Source organism: Passer montanus, unplaced genomic scaffold, assembly GCF_014805655.1.
Source record: "Passer montanus isolate IOZ18808 unplaced genomic scaffold, ASM1480565v1 scaffold33, whole genome shotgun sequence".
Classification (NCBI taxonomy): domain Eukaryota; kingdom Metazoa; phylum Chordata; class Aves; order Passeriformes; family Passeridae; genus Passer; species Passer montanus.
In genome coordinates this window covers 555,330-574,205 of record NW_024368041.1, presented here as the reverse complement: position 1 = coordinate 574,205, position 18,876 = coordinate 555,330, and positions in this window count along the sequence as shown.

The window sequence follows — 18,876 nt, the reverse complement described above, 5'->3', positions numbered from 1 at the left end:
CACACCCAGAGAATGTTGATTATTTTTTTTCTAAATGTACTGTGTATAGCATCTCTGCATTAATTAAATATTTTCATCCTTACTTGAAAAGAGAGTTTCCATAAAATAAAGGTGATAAAACTAATCATAGTATGGTTTCATTGGATGGCACCTCTAAAGGTCATCTACTTCAGCCTCCAATAAATGAAACAGAGATGGATGAGTGGTAGACTTAGCTCTTCCTGTTTGCTACTACATGAATGATTAACAATGAATAGCATCTCTGTGGGTAATGAATACATGGTTTTGATGCAATGAAATACTTCAAACTCATAAAATTAGTAACAATATACTGCACTACAGCAAAACATATGCACTGAACCATATTCCAACAAAACGAGAAAAACAAAAGGAGAAAATAAATTTTCATTTTGATCCTGATCTCTTCATTTGTTACATTTTCCAGAGTCTAGCAAGTAATGATCATTTCTAATGATCATTTCCAAAATGGTAACCTGTCTTTCCAAAGATTTATTTTTGTGTGAATAGGATATAAAGTCCTCACACAATTTTTTTCTCACATCTGGCTCACCAGATTTGTATTACAAATAAAGGAAGGATACTACATTCTGTATTTAATGTTAATTGAAATCCATCTGTCCAAGAAAGACCACATATTCAATCACAAGTTGGACTGAAATAAAATACTTTTTATGACAAAGGTTATTATTTTTTCCTGACATATGTTAGCATTGAACTTGGTATTCTACTAATGACATTTTCTTTAAATTCTATACTGGTAATAAAATACTGCCTCTATTGACACCTCTTAATCTGTTACTAAAAGGCAATTTCAAATGTCAAACAATCTACACTAGATCTAACCCTCTGTAGTTTAAAGAATTGCAAGAAGAGATAACCTCAATAATTGATTTCTGTACTGTATATGCATTTTAGAAACATACTATAAGGAAATTAAATCCAGGGCAGATGGGTGAAGCAAAATTTTAATTTCTTTTTCACAGGAAGGTACATTCTCCCTCTCTATTAAAAATCAGATGGAAATGTATATAATGCTGACAATAAATAGCACAAGTAAAAGACTGTATTTTTATTGGTCACTAGCTTTTTAATGGTTCTGTTTGTTTTGGGGTTTTTTTCTCTTTTTTCCTCCTGTCTATATCAGATAAGTGACTCAGCTTGAGGTCATCTTGAGATGATGCCTCTGGCTTATAAGTTGCAGGTACCTCTGCTTTTCAACAGCTGTCAAGGTGCTATCAGAAAAAAATGGAAACAGTTTTCTTCATTTACTGTTTTAAATTAAAAAATGCATATTTCTCCCTGTTTCTATCAAAGATTGAATGTTATTTTCTTATGCACTTGATAATTCTTTTTTGTATTAACCTAAAATATTATTAATTTCTTGCTAAAGAAAGTAAATAATATGCATTTTATTTGTCTCTCTTTGTATAAAAAATATAGTTTATATATATATGTATATTATATTACATATACATATACATATATGTATAGTATATTACATATACATATATTACTGGTTCCATCCTAGACAATTATCTGTCTACACTTTTGCTTATTTACACTTGTGCTAATTAAATTTTAGTCTCCCTCCAGAATTTTTTCTTGCTTATATTGTTTAAGAGTCACCTAGAATGGCTCATCTAAGTGAAATTGTACTGTAAAATCAGATTCTGAACTGCTAGAATTAACCTGACATCTCAATTGAATGACTTTCAACATAAGTTTTTGCAATACTTCTAATATATCCTGTACAATCCAGGATGTTAGGACAAGGGACTTTTACTTTTTATATATTGGTAAATATAAACTGAAATTCTTCTCCCTCATAAACTAGTTAGTAAAACTTCTTAAAGTTATTTCTTAATGGGTAGGATAGTGTACTCCTAATCAGAAGTATTAGTAGTACTTTGAATTATTTTCTATCTGCACACCTTATCAAAAAAAAGAAGAAAATCCACACTATTGCACCCATTCCTCCAATTTCCCAACAGACTTCAGCTCAACTATCAGGCTTCTAATATCTTAGATTTAATTTAGAACAAAAGAGTAACATCTACAATTCTTTCAGCATTAATTATTCAACTAACATAAATAGCTCATTTTTTTAAAATAATGTTTAAAATTTGCTAAAAGATTTTCTAAAACTACTTTAATCTTTCTGGAAAAGTATGCTTTTTATTTTTTAAATTCCTTTATCAGAGAAACCTTAATTTTTGGGCAGGCTAGATTAATTTCTTAATTTTCTATTACTTACTAAGTTCTTCTTTCCATCTTTTCGCATAAGTAAAAACACCCTTCTGATTGTAGAGACACTAATCCGTTCTCTATTACAGAAGGCACAAAGCCAACATTTGACAGGTCCAAGTTCTAACTTACCAGAACAGAAATAACACATTACCTGTCCAAGTTGATTCTTATTTTGCTTGTGTCATTTCTTATTGCCATATATATTTCTGACTCCCTGTTCCTTGATGAAAGCAACAATCTGGTTTCTCTTTCTTCACAGGATATGAAGATTCTTCTTGTGTGAGCATTTCAGGCAAAATATCCAGTAGAAGAGTAAATAATGAAGTGTACTCAGAATGAAATAAATTATGTTTCAGAGGTTTTCTGTACAGAAGTGAATCTGAGCTAATTCAAGCACAGCCATGGGACCTCAAAGAACAGTTCAGATGACTTCATGTCATTTGAAGAAAGAATGAGAGTGGGAACTACAGCACCAGACTGAGATGAAAAAAATGTAGGTGCTAGAATCTCTCATTGCTAATAGCTGAATAATAGCTTGTAACTAAAAGGAAAGGTTACATAGCCCATTGTACTATCATGGAAACAGGTTTTCTTTTTCTAAGGCGATGAACATTCATTGTATAGTATCAATTTTTAGCACTTTATTTAAGCAAGTAACATCAGACTGGCAACCTGTCACTGGTGGGGTTCCATCATGGGTCTCTATCATAGGGTTCTCTGCTCCTCAAAATTTTCATAAATTACTTGAACACAGCACTGGAAGGGATACTGAGCAAGGTCACAGATGATGCAAAACTGGGGGATGCTGATACCTGTATAAAATCTGTTACTCCAATTGTGTGATCACAGAGGATACAAAACTGGGAGGCCCTTCACAGAGACCTCAACAAATCAGGGGACTGGGTAATCCCAAACATAAAGTTCAAGAGAGAAAGTGCTGAATTCTGCCCTGGGATGGGTCAACCTTGGATGTAAATACAGATTGGGGAATGAGATGCTGCAAAGCAGTGCTGTGCAAAGGCAGATGGGGATCTTGGTTGATGGAAAGTTGAGCATGAGTCAGGATTGCCCTGGCAACCAGGAGGGCCAACTTTATCCTCGGGGGCACCAGGCACAGCATCACCAGCTGGGCAAGGGAGGGGATTGTCCTGCTCTGCTCTGCACTGGGGAAGCCTCACCTTGTGTGCAGTTTTGGGTGCCACTATATAAGAAAGACATTAAAATGTTGGAGATGGTCCAAAAGAGGGCAGGAAAATGGTGAAGGGCCTTGAGGGGAAACTGTATGAGTACTGCCTGAGGTCAAAATGATCTGTTCAGCCTGGAGTAGAGGAGACTGAGGCAAGATCTCTTTGCAGTCTACAACTTCCTCTTGAGGGGAAGAGGAGAGGCAGACACTGATCTCTTTCTATGGTGACTAGTGACAGGAGCCGAGGGAATGGCTGAAGCTGTGTCTGGGGAGGTTTAGGTTGGGTATTAGAAAAAGGTTCTTCACTCAGAGGGGGGTTGGGCACTGGAACAGGTTCCCCAGGCAAGTGGTGACAGCACCAGCCTGACAGATTTCAAGAAGTGTTTGGAAAATGCTCTCAGGCACGTGCTGTAACTCTTGAGGATGGTCCTGTGAAGGACCAGGAATTGGACTCAGTGATCCTTGTGGATCTCTTCCATCTCAGCATATTCTGTTATTATGTGATTTTGTGCTTTTCCAAGCAGTAGTTAAGATTGTATTTGAATATTTCAACATTAATATTTTAGCTTATGTTAGAGAGCAAGAAAATTCCATATAAAAGTGTAATTGTCCTGGTTATGTTGACAGCCTAATACATTAATATTAGCCCCCATATACCAGCATTTCGTGATTTACTAAATCTCATTGGAAGAGAAATCTGAATAATTTTTATATGCCAGTCAATATATCTTGGAACCACACCTACCTGTTTTCTTCAGATGTTCATTATTCTGACATGGTTTGTTAAACCCTGCTTATTCTGACAATATATTTCAGGACCTCCTTCCTAATTCAAACTGTGTGTAGTATTAGACTGTTCTTTTAATTCAAGTATACCTTGTCACAAGAAGCACTCAGGGGTTTTTGGGTTTTTTCCCCTCACTTTTTGCTAGAACAATTACAAAAAACCTTAATCTCCCAACAAGAAATCCAATCAAACAAAGAAAACCAAAACATAAAATACTGGCACTTTGAAATGGAAGCATTCTGTCATCTTGCAGTGTCTTGCGAACATTATTGTTCATAAAGCATTCTAGGTTTTTAGTCTTTAAGCAAAAAAATAAAATTAAACCTAAGGAAAAGAAGAAAAGGAAAGGGGAATGAAAAGGGAAGGAGAAGGCAAGAAAAGAAAAACAAGAAAAGAAAGGGAAAGAAAAAAAAAACCAAGAAATGAGGAGGAGAGGAGAGGAGAGGAGAGGAGAGAGTTCCTTTGAAGTTGTGTCCTAAACTATTCTACTATGCAGTCCAAGACAGTTCACAGTACTATATAGATCAACAGTTCTGTGGTTGATTTAGTTACAGATAACACTGGGAAGAAATTTCAGAATATTTCAGATCATAAAATATAACATGATTTTCCATATAAATCATAGCTGATGAAAAATTGAGGATGTATTCAGTCTGCCTTTGGAAGCAATTAATTCACTCCAACTCTGTTTATGATCATCAAGATCTTGATTGTGGGGTTCCTAGAAACAGTGCAAAAAAAAAAGTTTTTATTCATAACAACTTGATTCTAAGACTTAAGTCCATTCAGTCACCAGCTGATAATGGTATTATAAATTCTGCATCATTATTTTAGTACAGAATAGGAATTCACTTTAAATGTTAACTGTAAAAGATTGTTCAAAGATGTTATGTGGATGTTAGTGAAATAATAGCAAACTTGAAAAAATAAGCAGCTTTATGTATTAGGCAAATTATATTTGAAAAGCTGATGTAGATTTTTTTATTGCTTAATAATGTTTGGGTTTAAAATCCAGAAATAAAAGTATTTTCATTTCATGCAGTGTTGTGTATCGTTTAAACATATGGGTTTTTACTGTTTCACAACGTATGGCTGGGCTTATGAAAATTAATTAAATGGTAGACATTTTAAGTAATTATAATTTCTGTTGAAATTAGCAATTATCATGAATATATGCATAAATATCTTTAATTGTGCATTTATTTGGATAATCTTAATTATTGAATAATCTTGATACATTATGGTGAGCATGACAAGGAAACAATCATGTTTCTACATTTAAAATTAATCTGCTCTTAGCTGTTCAATATTTAAATTTTGTTTTATTTCTGTACTAAAATCTGTCACTCCAAACTATATGATCATTTTATATTCAATATAACTTAAAAACTCAATTATATATAAAATATTTTAATGTCTGTTTTAAGCTCTATTACCTTTATATAGTATTTGAACATAATATTTGAATAGCTAGTAGTGTTATTATAATTTACTGAAATCTGTCAGATGAGGTCTGATCCATATTATGAACTGCCTTTGTGGAAAAATAAATACAATAAAAAGAAGAAATACTGTTTCTAGTTATTTTTGTTGTACTGTCTTAGCAATAATTATTCTATATACTAATTAGGAAAATTTATTAACAGTATTAAATTAATGATTTTTAAAATTTAGCTAGTTAGAAACATCTTATGTTCACTCACTCAAATCATGCCTTTGATATTCCAATAAAGACAGATAGAAAGACTACGGAAGACTTATATCAGTAATTTACTGATTAGGACAGAATTAGCGCTTTTCAAAGCATTATATTCAAGGAAATTATTAATTTTCTAAAGGAAGGAACAGTTTTCATATGCAAAAATATACAAGCTCTTTTCCCCAGAGATCTTTAATTGTCTTCATTTCTTGTTTGATTTTGATGAAAGATGCAACCATTTCTCAATCCAGAATGCAATGATACCTTCACAGCTCCAAACTCCTTCCTCTTTCCATGTGTTAGGGGTGAGGACAGACAAGGTTGGTTTGGGTGAGGTTGCAGTGGGTGTCTTCCTGCCCAGGAAGGTGACCTGTAACCGATCAGGCACTCCGCAGAGTCGGCAGCAGCCTCACACTCACTGGCCCCTGCCCTCACTGGGGCCTCCAGCCAACATGATACCTGCTGGAGGGAAAACAGACAGCACAGAAGAAAATCTCCAGGAGGTTCCTGGAGGACTTTATTGACAACTTCTTAACTCAGGTGAGAAAGAAGGCAAAAGAGAAGTATTTTTCTGGACCTTGTACTCACAAACACGACACTTATTGGGTACATAAATGTGGAAGGCAGCCTTGGCTGCAGCAACCACAAGATGATGGAATTAAAGTTCCTGAGAGGAGGAAACACAGCAGAAAGCAGGATCACAGTGTTTGACTCCAAGAAAGCAGACTGATCACTTCAAGGATCTTTTTAGCATAGTCCAAGGGAATAAGGTCCTGGAGGGAAGAGGCACTTGAGAAAGCCGGTTAATATTCAGGAATAACCTGCTGCAAGTTCAAGAGCAGTCCATCACAGAAAGGAAGAAATCAATCAAAAAAGGCCAGACCTATGTGGCTGAAAAATTATTATCTATTTAAAGACAAAAAGGAGGCATTCAGAGGGTGGATGCAAAGATGAGTAATCTGGGACTAAGTGGAAAATTAAAAAGAAACTAAAATTATGCAAATACTCAGAAAGGATAGATAAGATTATTTAAGCAATTCTAAAACTAATTAGCTTAATACTTTATTTTGGGTATATTAATAGAAATCCTGATATAGAATCAAATAAGGTATTAAAGGAAAAGAATTAATAGTAATTAGAATGGCTTTCTAGATATTTTTTCTTCTAAAATTTGGCTCCTTTTTCTGACAAAGACAGAACTGATTGGAATATTGGTCAGCTCACAATTCAGTGTCACAGTCTTGACATTTGATTTTAAAGATCTATCATGCTTTAAGAAAAGTAGGGTTGTGAAGATGACCAAGGCATTGGACAAAGGAAGTTGTGAGAATCAATCCTTGGAGATTTTGACAAGAGGTTGTGCAAGTTATGGGGTCTCCTTTCACTCTGATAATGTTCAAAACCTGATTAAACATGGCCCTGAGTAAGGTGTCCTAGTTGTCCCCACTTTTAAGCAGGAGAGTTTGGGCTATACAGTCTTTGAAAGTGTTTTCAAATATCATCCATTCTTGGATTCTGTAAATCTAAAAGATATTACTTGAAATAGGCCTTATTGGACTGACATATTTAAAAGCAGAGCTTTCAGTGGGGAATCATGTTTGAATAACATTTTTTCTAGGTAAAGTCCAAACTGATTGATATTAAAACCAAATCTGTTAAGACTTTAATATATCCTCGAAGTAGGTTTCAGTTCAATGTTCATTACATTTCCAGATGGTGCAAAGATTGACAGAATGATAATTAATCATGAGGACAGAGTAATCATATAGCAAATTTTGTATGGAAACATGAACTTATCTCATTTGAAGAATAAAAAATAAAATAAAATTTTCTAAGAATAACATAGGGAAATTATAACTAGATTAGAAAACAGTATCATGAAAAGTTGTGACTACAACAGGCTATAGGGGTCATGTGATATCCAGATACAGAAAAGCAGGCTGATCTTTAAAAGAATAAATAGAATAATAAGGAAAGTAAAAGTTAAGAGGAGATTTGTGACTAGAGTTTAGTGGGTACATTTTTAATGGCAGAATTTCTCAAAAGAAATAGCATGGGTTTCTCAAAATTGTTCAAATGAAATAGCATGGGTTCAAACATCTTGTGAGAAATAAGACAAATTTCTTTAGAATTCAACAGAATAAGTAATGATGAAAAAAACATGCTGTCTCTGGCTTAACTGAAAAACTCAAAAACAAATGAAGTCTAAAGTTTATTTGGTTTTTTTGGTTTTGTAGGTGTTTTCTTGTTTTTTTTTCTTTTTTTTTTCTTTTTTTTTTTTTTAATGTTTAACTTCTCTAAAGAAAAAAACACAAGAAAAGGTGAAGTATCTGTGTTTTGGTAATTTCAAAATGTATGAGATAATTTCCTGAATGTAGTCTCACTCAAATATACGATCATGTGTTCTATACCCATACTACCGAGCAAAATATAAAGCAAGAAAATACACAGGAAATGGGATAAACAGACCTAGATGCATCTGCTTGCCTTCTACTCTGTGCATTGACTTAGGATAACTTGTAAAATCACAAAACTTTCTACTTTTTATATAAATATATTTTGTATGCAAATACTGTGATCCTTCTTAAACATCAGAAATATTTTCAAGTAAGATGAAATATTTCTAATCAGAACAGAAAAATCTTCAAGCACTTTCTGATAGGAAGAAGAAATAAAATAAACCCTCTGTTTTAAAAGCCAATGTAACTATGAACCACTATTCTAGGAAAGATAGAATACAAAATATTTAGTCAGTTGAATTTCATTTCACTTTATTAATAAATTAGTTTCCACAGTATCAAGCCCTTTATATAATCCAGTTTGACTTTCTGAATAACACAACTTACAATAATTTACTTTATCAATCTTGGATTACTGTTACAAAATGTGTTAGAGTAAAGCTTAAGCTTCAGAAAATCGGTTTCATCATATACTGACATTATTAAGAAACTGAGATCTCAGTGCAACATTTCCAATGTCATTTTTCCAGTATCTCAGTATTGTATACTGACTGTTTTCAGCTGGGATAGAGCTCATTTTGTTCTCAGTAGTAGGTACTGTGCTAAATTTGGGTTTAGAATGAGAATAATATTGATAAGCACAACAAAGTTTTGATTGTTATTAAGCAGTGCTTACCCTGAGGACCTCTCAGTGTTGTACACTCTGCCAGTGAGGAGCTGCACAAGAAGTTGGGACCACGAATAGCAAGGACAGCTGATCCAAACTGATCAAAGTAATATTCCATACCAGAGACCATCATGCGTGGGATATAAACTGTTTTATAATGTAGCATAATCTTTAATAAATTAAACATAGTAAGGTTATATTAAGGACATTTTTACAGTTCTTGTCTTGAACTATTATTTATTAGTTATACCATATTTATATATAGCAGTAGAACCATATTTATTAGTTATTGTACCATCACTTTTATTGTCGTCAAATCTTCGGTGTTTTTGCTGGAGATGTTAAAACTAAAAGCCTAATATTGGTCTTCACATTTATCAACCTGCTCACTATTCTTGTATTGATTCAAGATATGAATTACCAGTCTATTATAGCATTAAACAGAGTCCTTATAGTTTCTTTATTGTCCAGCATGTCACCTAAATCACTTTCAGAGCCTCTGCTCTTCAATGTAATGTTCAGTGTGCTGTTCAAAGATTTCTATCATCATATATATTATGCTAGATCTTATTTTATATGTTATTCTAGAGCTTATCTGGTAGGCAGTTACTGTTGCTGCAGAGATCTCCATGACCAAAAAGCACTAAGGGATCAAAGCCACAGCTTCTACAGTATAGACTTCAATAGAATGATCTTAAAAGAACGAGACCTTCCACTATCCACTACTTCTGAGTTACTGGGCATGCTGAAAAATTGTGAGCATAGAAGAGCAACTGTTCAACTGTTCTGCAATAATTCTGGTAAATCTTGCAGTACCAAGGTGTGTATTTGAAGTCTACAGTGTTCATTGTTTAAAAAATTATGATAAATTATTCTAATTCATAAATGTAATAAGTATAATTATACATCATTATGCTTATTATCCTAATTCCATGGGTGGTGAACAGAGGCAGAGAGATTAACATATAAAAAGATCTCACTGAGGAAAGAGTGAAAAAACTTGTTCACGACTTCTTTTCATTCAGTTAAGAGAGCACTGTGGATTTTCAGCAGGGTAACAGCAGTTAGTAACAGCAATTCCTTCAGATCATCATTTTTGTTCCTTGGGTAGCTCAGCATGTGCTTCTCCAGTCTGCCTTAACTCAGGATTTCTGACAGTCTTCCACATTCATCCACTGCCTGCACCCAGCTCAGCCCATCTCAGAAATCTGATTCCCATTCTAACAGATTAACAATGCAGTGGAGACAATACTCCTTCCATCTTTTCTTGTGCAGAACTTTCATTCTCTGAATGAAAAAAAAAAAAGATGCCACTCATTTCCAGGGCAGGGTCTGCTTAATCTGCGTAGCATCATGGCAAATTTATTTGTGATGTTCTGACAAGAACTACCTTAAAACAAATAAAGTTCAAGTTTTCCCATACACAGTTAAGATTTTTATAGGGAGAGACATCAGGGAAAAAACCCTTCTTTCAAATGTCAAATTGCTACTTTGAAATTCAGCATTGTTACAATTAAAACCCCACACAGAAGAAATAAAAAATAAAACTGCCCAATACAAAACCACCAAACCCCAACATCCCTGTAAATCTTCTAAAAAAATTCTCTATGCTCATGGACTGGTTCTAAATTTTTAAAAATAAATATAACTTACTCTGAAATAGAAATGCAGTGAAGAATCAAAGCTAAACAATTGCCTAAAGAAAAGTTTGTAATGTATGGAATGAAAAATTGCAATAGCTTTATGTTGTCATTATAAAAAAAGAAAAGTATCAGAAAAACTCATCAATAAGCAGTAGAAGAGATTTTAAATGATAAAAAGTCAAGAACATTGAGAACATAATTTACGATGCTATGCTGGTATTACAGTATTATTAAGTAAATCATGAAATGCCACACAAGCTGTTTTCATGCTGAGACTATTTTTATAGTTACTGATGAGTTAATGTTTCCATTCAATTATATAGGTGAACATCTTTAATAATTGCTATCAATGACAGGAGTGAACTTCAAATAACTCTAAATAAAATATCAATGCTGCAATTATTAAAAAGCGTAACAAAAGCAGCTTTTTAAAATTCTCATGGGATTTATGCTCATTATCATCAAATTTATGATTAAGTAAAAATGCCACCACTATTAATTCATTATTTAAATTACCTTATTTAAATGCTTGACAAAAAATTTGAATTCATATTTCATCCACAACCATTGGCTGTAACTTTCCAGCATTTGTGCAGTTCTAAAATTGCATTTTAATATTGAGACTAGTAAAAGGAAACTATAATTTCAGACATGAACATTCAGTTTATGCAGGTATGAAATAGCTAGATGTATTCCCCATTCATAGAATTTAAAATGTTCATTGTTTCTGCCATAAATATGATATGGGGAAAAAAGCAAGTTTTCTATGAACCTTTTTTTATTGCATTTTAACTATAACTTTTGCAGAGAACTTGACACTCTACTACTACCATCTCTTAAAACATGTATCTCAACAGCATATTCTATACATCTATTTATGAGCATTTAGTTTAACATTCTATCATTTTATAAAGCCCAGAGTTGTTGAAATGGCAGTAAAATGCACAATAAAAGAGCATCAGTTACATAAATGTAAATTAAAACACTTTCTCATAAAAATATAAAGCACTATTGCTTGAAGTCACATAGAATGAGAGAACCTCACTACATAATTAATTTGTAAGGATGCTTGCTGCTGTTGCTCCACAACTGTCTTTTAGAGTGAGGAATAGTCCTACTATCCAGTCTTTTTGGATTTCCATGCCTAAATTCCCATGATCATCTGGTCTTCTTTCCAGGAGCCAAGGGTAACATAATTTCTATACAAATTTAGGGTAGGATACGGATATAGTTTAAGGATATAGTTAGAACATCATGAAGTTCAAATTAATGATCCAAGTACCTAGTGATACATGTCTGTCTCTCTTTTTTCCCCAACTGCTTCCATGTAGAACAACATATGTGGCATCAAGTAAATTATTTAGCAGTAGAAAAAACCCAAATAGTAGTTTCTTATAGGCTGAGTAATTCAACAAAAACAAACAAACAAACAAACAAAACAACAACAACAACAACAACAAAAAAAAAACCAAACAAAAAAACAAAAACCAAAACAAACAAAAAAACCCCAAAAAACAACCAACTGCCTAGCAACTGTAAGGAAAAGAGGTTGCTAGAAACGAGAATTTAAATAATTGAGCAGTTCCTGACTGAGGATTTTAGACAGTTTCATACCCCAGAAATCAGTATTTGTGACCAGCCCTGGGCTGCCTTCTCTTCAGCTTATAGTTGTATGTTCTTGTGCTCTTGACTTGAGCTTGAAGACATTTCCAAAGAAACAAACAACTCAACCTAAATCACAGAAAAGGATTCACCATAGTTAAAGATTTTGAGCTCTTCTCTCTTTGGTAACAGTCTGGAAGATGAGTTTTCATAATTTCGCATGATTTTGTAAATAAATAGAATCTGTGCTGTCAAAAGTATGTTTCATTTTGAAATGGCTGTATTATTCTAGTGAAAGTTGGGTTTTATCAAGCTTAAATTTATTAGAAATGCTACCAAGCATGCTTTATAAAAAACTTGTCGTTTAGCTAAGGCAAAATATATAATTTTCTTCAGTGTCCTATACCTATTTTGATTGATTAAAGCCAAAATAGGACCTCAATCTAAAAGCATTTGAAATTAATTAAAAATCCTGCTTCTTTCACATCCATACTTTTTGTTTATTATTATTAATACCATTGTTATTCATATTATTAATAATTATAATTGTTATTATTAATTTTCCATCCAATTATAAACCACAATATCTGGCTTCCAATGGCTGCTGGAAGAGGTAAAAAAATTTCTCTCATCTTGCCAGAACTCTGTGATTATGCAAACTCTCATATTGTATTTCTTATTGATCTCTCATGAACTTTCAGCCTAAAAGAGAATCCATCTTCTTTAGGGAGAATAAAACTAAAAGACAAAGAAAGATAAAATACAAAAGAAAAAATAGAAATAAACATAAAACTAGCACAGAAAGGCAGCAGTAGGAAGCAAAGTCCCCTACTCTCCTCCATCACATCTCTTTTCCACTATTATAATTTCTGTTGCAGTTGAAGCAGATGAAGAAAAATGTATTTTAAAAAAGGTGATTTCTTCCTACTCCAACATTTGCAGATGCAATAGTCTGAGTCTGACAGGGACACAAATGGAGCCATAATTTCAAAAGATTGTTTTGCATGTCAGAAAAGATTTCTGTATGTCAGGAAAAGAATTTTTAAAAATATTGAGATACAGTGTAAAACAGCAAAGAACAACAAGCAAAGATCAATGAAAGGGAAAATGATTAAAACAAATTTATTAGCAGTTGAAATGTTTCAAGAGGCCATCATTTTGCAAAGGAAAATTTAGTTCACTTTATACATATTTCACCTTGTTTGTTAGCATTTCATAGTTTTAAGCAGAAGATAATTTCTGCATGCTATTAAATTCTAAATCAGCAGCACAGAATATAGGAGTATAGTAATTCAGTATGAGGAAAAATTGACTCCTTGAATTTCAAGTTTTAAGCATAAAAATGTGATAAGTAAAGAGCTTGTTAAGCTGATACTGTATAGCATATCTTGAGAAAAACTTCTCCACAACCCCAGGCTATTTGAGTGAAGATTAAAAAATTACTGTAGGCACATGTGTTGCTGTGAAAAATTATAGGATAGTATATTGTTTTTGTAATCAAAATGTCAGATGATCTTATTTGTACCAAGTCCTTCATCAGGCAGAACTAAATGAGCTTTTGCCACTCTGGATAAGAAAGGTGACAATTCCAAACCCACTGGTATTTTGCACTAAGTAGCTCAATTTTTTAATGCTACGTTTTTCCTTAGTGCACAATTTTGTAAAAAGAATTTTAAAGTGTGCCACATTAGTGTTGCAGATGGATATTTGCAAGATGTCAAGGAGACAATCACATGCATCTAAGGCTGGGTAATAATGACAAAATAATAATTGAAATAATCTCTTGTTTGTTTGGCACTCCCATCTCACAAAAGAAAACACATGGAATTATGGTCAGACGTGCCACTGCAGAGAATTGTCCTTCCAGTGTTCCCAAGATGGAACAATATCTCATTTACAATGATTTTTGTTGGCAAAGACAGGTGGACACAGATCTTCTGCTACCTGTGTCTCCTGTGTGTAAACTGTGTAGGCACACAGTAGAGGTGTGGAGATATAAGCTGATTTCCTAACATCTATTAATTCACCACAGATCCTGTCATTTTTTAAGATGTGAACATCTCCATCCCACATTGTCCTGACTGGTCTGACCGAGAACTGTGGAAGAATAATGTGCTTACTTTTGGGACATGACCAGCCTGCTGAAACAGCATAACCTGCATCTTCTATAACTTATGGATTTGGGGATATTTGGGTTTGGATTTCAATATGTCACTAGTGTGCATTGTTCAGACACATTAGTAAGTACAGTGCTTACTGGTTTAGGTCAGTTAATATATATTGTTCAGATGTATAAAATTATTTTCTCAAACTAGAGAACCTATTTGTATTGGATATTATCTATTAATGATGAAAGAAAACACTAACTGCACATAACTAGATGAAAGACTAAGACTAGCAGGCTTATCTGAAAACTGATGCTTGTCATGGCCTTGAATAGTGTTTAAAGTGATTTTTACAGATGATTAGTAGACTTTGAAAAATCTGAAAGGTATTAACTAATATTAGATGGCATGAAAGCTCATTTTCCAGGACTAATCTTTTAAAATAGGTTGTAAACCGTCCTTCAGAGTTAAAACTTCATGAGTATTAGTATCAGAAATACAAGGAAGTGAAACAAATCTTAGCTTGTGGGTCCCCTCAGGATTTTGATATCTACTGGATATCAATCAGATCAGAAGATGGATTTGGATTTGACAGATATAAATTAATAAATAGTGTTGGATTTTTAATCTATCGGATTTCTTTAGTAGACTCCTGAGTAACAGCAGTGTGATACATGGAACTCTGAAAGTGATGGAAAAATCACATTGGTCAATGACATGTAGTTCCTGGACATATTTGAAAATCAGCTAGATGACAAAAATATCCTGAAAATTATATATCTATTGATTTTGTGGTGTTTTGGTGTGTGTTTTTCCACACTAAGATGTATGTGAGAAATCAGGATCCTAAGATCTGATGTGGCTTTTAGGACACACAGATTCAAAACATCCAGAACTTTTGATTTAAAAAATATTTATTCCTAACAGACATCATCTGATAATCTTCTGTATTGCCAGAGGATTCGAGAAATGTTTTGTATGCAAGAGAACCATTCATGCCATAATGCTACTTTTAAAAAACAATATTTTTTTAAACATAATCCTTAACATACTTTCTATTTTTTTCTAATAATTGACTAAAGCATTGCTACAACTGCTTTCCTGACATAGGACTACACTCTTTCTTTTATCTAGTTAGAGTATCATGCATGCGTAAACCAGTGATAAACAAATTTTTCAAGCCCAGGGAAAATTATATTGAGCTGCACCAATAAAATTTCCTTTTCTACAATATTTTTCTGATGTTTGTATTTTATGAAGATATATATATATATGTATGTATAAGTATACATATATATATGTGTGTGTGTGTGTATGTATGTATGCATGTGTTGCTACAAGGTAAAAAAATTATAAAGATAAGCCTTATAAAATCAAGCCTGCTCTCTAAAATTAGGGCTGGCCTTATCAAGTTCCCATGTTAAAGCAATCCAGGTAGAAGCAGTTTATTAACATAACAATCTACTCCTGGGTGAAAAACAACTAGCACCTGTATAAATTGGTTTTACACCATTAGATGGAAAAATGAAAACTATCTCTCACAAACAGCTTTCTTACACTTACACACAGGGAGTTTGAGTGACCAATAGATACAGGATAACAACTTGTTTCTAACCAATAAAGTAAATGGCAAGAAAGCTACTAAGCAATTGCAGTTACACAGGAGGTCTATAAAACTGTATAAAACTAGTTAGGTAAATAAAGAATGAGCTTTTTCCACCATGAAGAAAAGGGAGTCTGCGTGACTTACTCCCACATGTATGTATTTAAATATACTTATATTAGACCATTCACCAGGTATCTACATCATCTGAGGAACCAGATACATAAGTAGTCAAAAAAGAGTTTCCATAAGGCTAGACAGTTATATTTCTTTTCTCTCTAGCATAATGAATTACAAATCTACTGCTAAAAGGTCAAATAAATATTCTAAGAAATAAAAATTTATTTCAATCTTTTAAGCAGAGAGAACAATTATTTCAAATCTTCCACATCCTATAAATTATTTTAACATGTTTTACTTTCCTGTGCTTTAGAATCGGTCGTCAGTTCTCTTTTTAAAATTATTTTTACAAGAAATGGCTGAAATAGCTACCCCATTCCAAATCAGTGGTATGTATCTAAGGAAGGATGATGTACATGTTTCTTCTTTCTCTGGTTGCTTGGTTATGGTGTATTTCTATACAGCTGTATGGCTATTACAAACACCACCACTTTTTGACTGGTTTGTTTGTTTGTTTGTTTGGGGTTTATTTGGGTTTTTTTTTGGTTTTGTTGTTCGGGGGTTTTTTGATTGGTTGGTTTGCTTTGGTTTTGGGGTTTTTTAGTGACTATAGACCTTAAAGACCGATCCAGTCCAGGGTTTAAATGGACCCTTAGATTAAATAAACTGCAGATTCGTTAAAGTGTGACTATTTTTGCTGAGGGTTTAAAGCTTTGATAGGCGCCCCTGGTCAAAGCTATTGCTGAGCGTGCATCCAATTCTTACCAAGCCATCCAGAAACCCCTCAGACAAGATAATTCAGGATTAAAAACCTCTTCTTTTTTCAGAAAGCCTAGTCAGACCTATGGAATAATATAGGGTGAAAGGGACAGCTGGAAGTCCTCTAGTCTGTTTTCTTACACTAAGGCTGTCTTTGAAGTTATTTAAGGTTGCCCAGGGTCTTATCTAGCTGAATTGTAAATATTTACCAGGATAGAGATTCTGTATACACAGCCCATCCTGTTGCACTGCTATTTGTATGATTTACTTCTGCTTATATCTAGCTGAAATTTTCAGTGTTGCAATTTGTTCCTTATACATTTTACATTAAACAAATAACATTAAATCCCTTCTTTGGTAAGTAGTGTTATTTTCTAGTCACCTTTGGTCTCTATGAAATCTGCCACCTGTTTTTGTAATGACCCAGCATCGGTGGGAAAGATTTAAACTACTTTTCATTCTGATTACAAGGTCAGCTTCAAAGCACACATATGGTAGTCAGTTGCATAAAACAACAGAGTGCCAGAGGCCAGACAAGCAGCAATAACAACCCATTTAGGCTATTATGCAAACCACTCTTTTCAGATTAAAATAGAAAGCAATGTGCCTAAGTCAATAACAATGTTTGAGATACATTCAGTTTTTCAGAAAGGCATACAGCAAAATTGAGGAAGTCCTTTGTTTTTTCTTCCAGGCTTTTTAGCAGCTGACAAATGCTGGAAATCACAACAAAAACATTATTTTTCTATGTTGTTTTTTCATGCAGAGTCTTATGCCAGCTAAGTTTTAGTCAGGTTACTTAAATACATTTGCAAAATCTAATAATTTTTCTTTAGCTTTGAGAAGGAAGACTTAGACACATTTCTAGAGTATAGCTGAATATCACAAATATGGCAGACAAATGAAACTAAGTGAAACATTGTCTGCCTTTTCTCAGTTGATCATTTAATCTATGTTATTGAGTTGGTTTATTTTGCTTTCTGTTTGCTGATGTGCATTGCACAGTGCATTTCTCAGACCAATTTTTTTGCCATTTACTTGAAAGAATTCCCTTTTGCACATCATAAAGTGAATTATTTTAAGTAAAATTCACATGTTCCCAAAAAGCAGTGCAGAAAGAGACAGGAGGAATAGTTTAATTATTCCATCCACATGGTGATAAATAATTTCCTACTTTATCCTGTCCTCACTCAATGAATTTTAATGGCTCACATTTAAAACCTTACTGAAACATAGCTCTTGCACTTAGACCTACATTATTCTACCTCCGTTGGAAAGATTACAATTGAGACAGGTAAAACCATGAAATTATTTTTTTAAAATAATTTATCTTTTCTGCAAAAAGAATCAAAAAGATGACAGTAGAGGCTGTCAATATCTGGTGAAAAAAGAAGAATACCTACCAAACTTCTGTACAATCATCTGTGAAATGTTGAGTGTTAATGAAGAACAAGACTCACCAAGTGCACTAATGTATAAGAGTTGTTTTTTTGACTTGTGGTGCAAGATGTTGCTGTGGATTAGATTTGCTCTTTATTTTGTGGTGGAGGGTTGTTTTGTTAATTATTTTTTTTTTCCCATATGAAGTGTTTACAGACATGATGATAATTTACATGTTAGGTAGTCAGGCACTTGAATATGTTGCCCAGGAGGGTGGTGGAGTCACCATCTCTGGACGTGTTTAAGAGCTGTTTGAATCTATCACTGCTTGATTTGTTTTAGCAATTTAGGTTATAGAGGTAGTGCTGGTGTGACGATTGGCCTAGAATGTTCTCTTGTAGCATTTTTAAAGGTTTTAAAGAACAGGAAACAGAGAAATTAATTCATTCATGTGTAGGATTGATCATGAGCACAATAACATAAATAACAATTTTTCTTAATTTAAAGAAGCAGTACTTCATACTTCTGTCACATATGTTTTTCATGTATTTCTAGGAACCTCTTTCCCAAAGTGCATGATGGTAATCTTTAATGAATG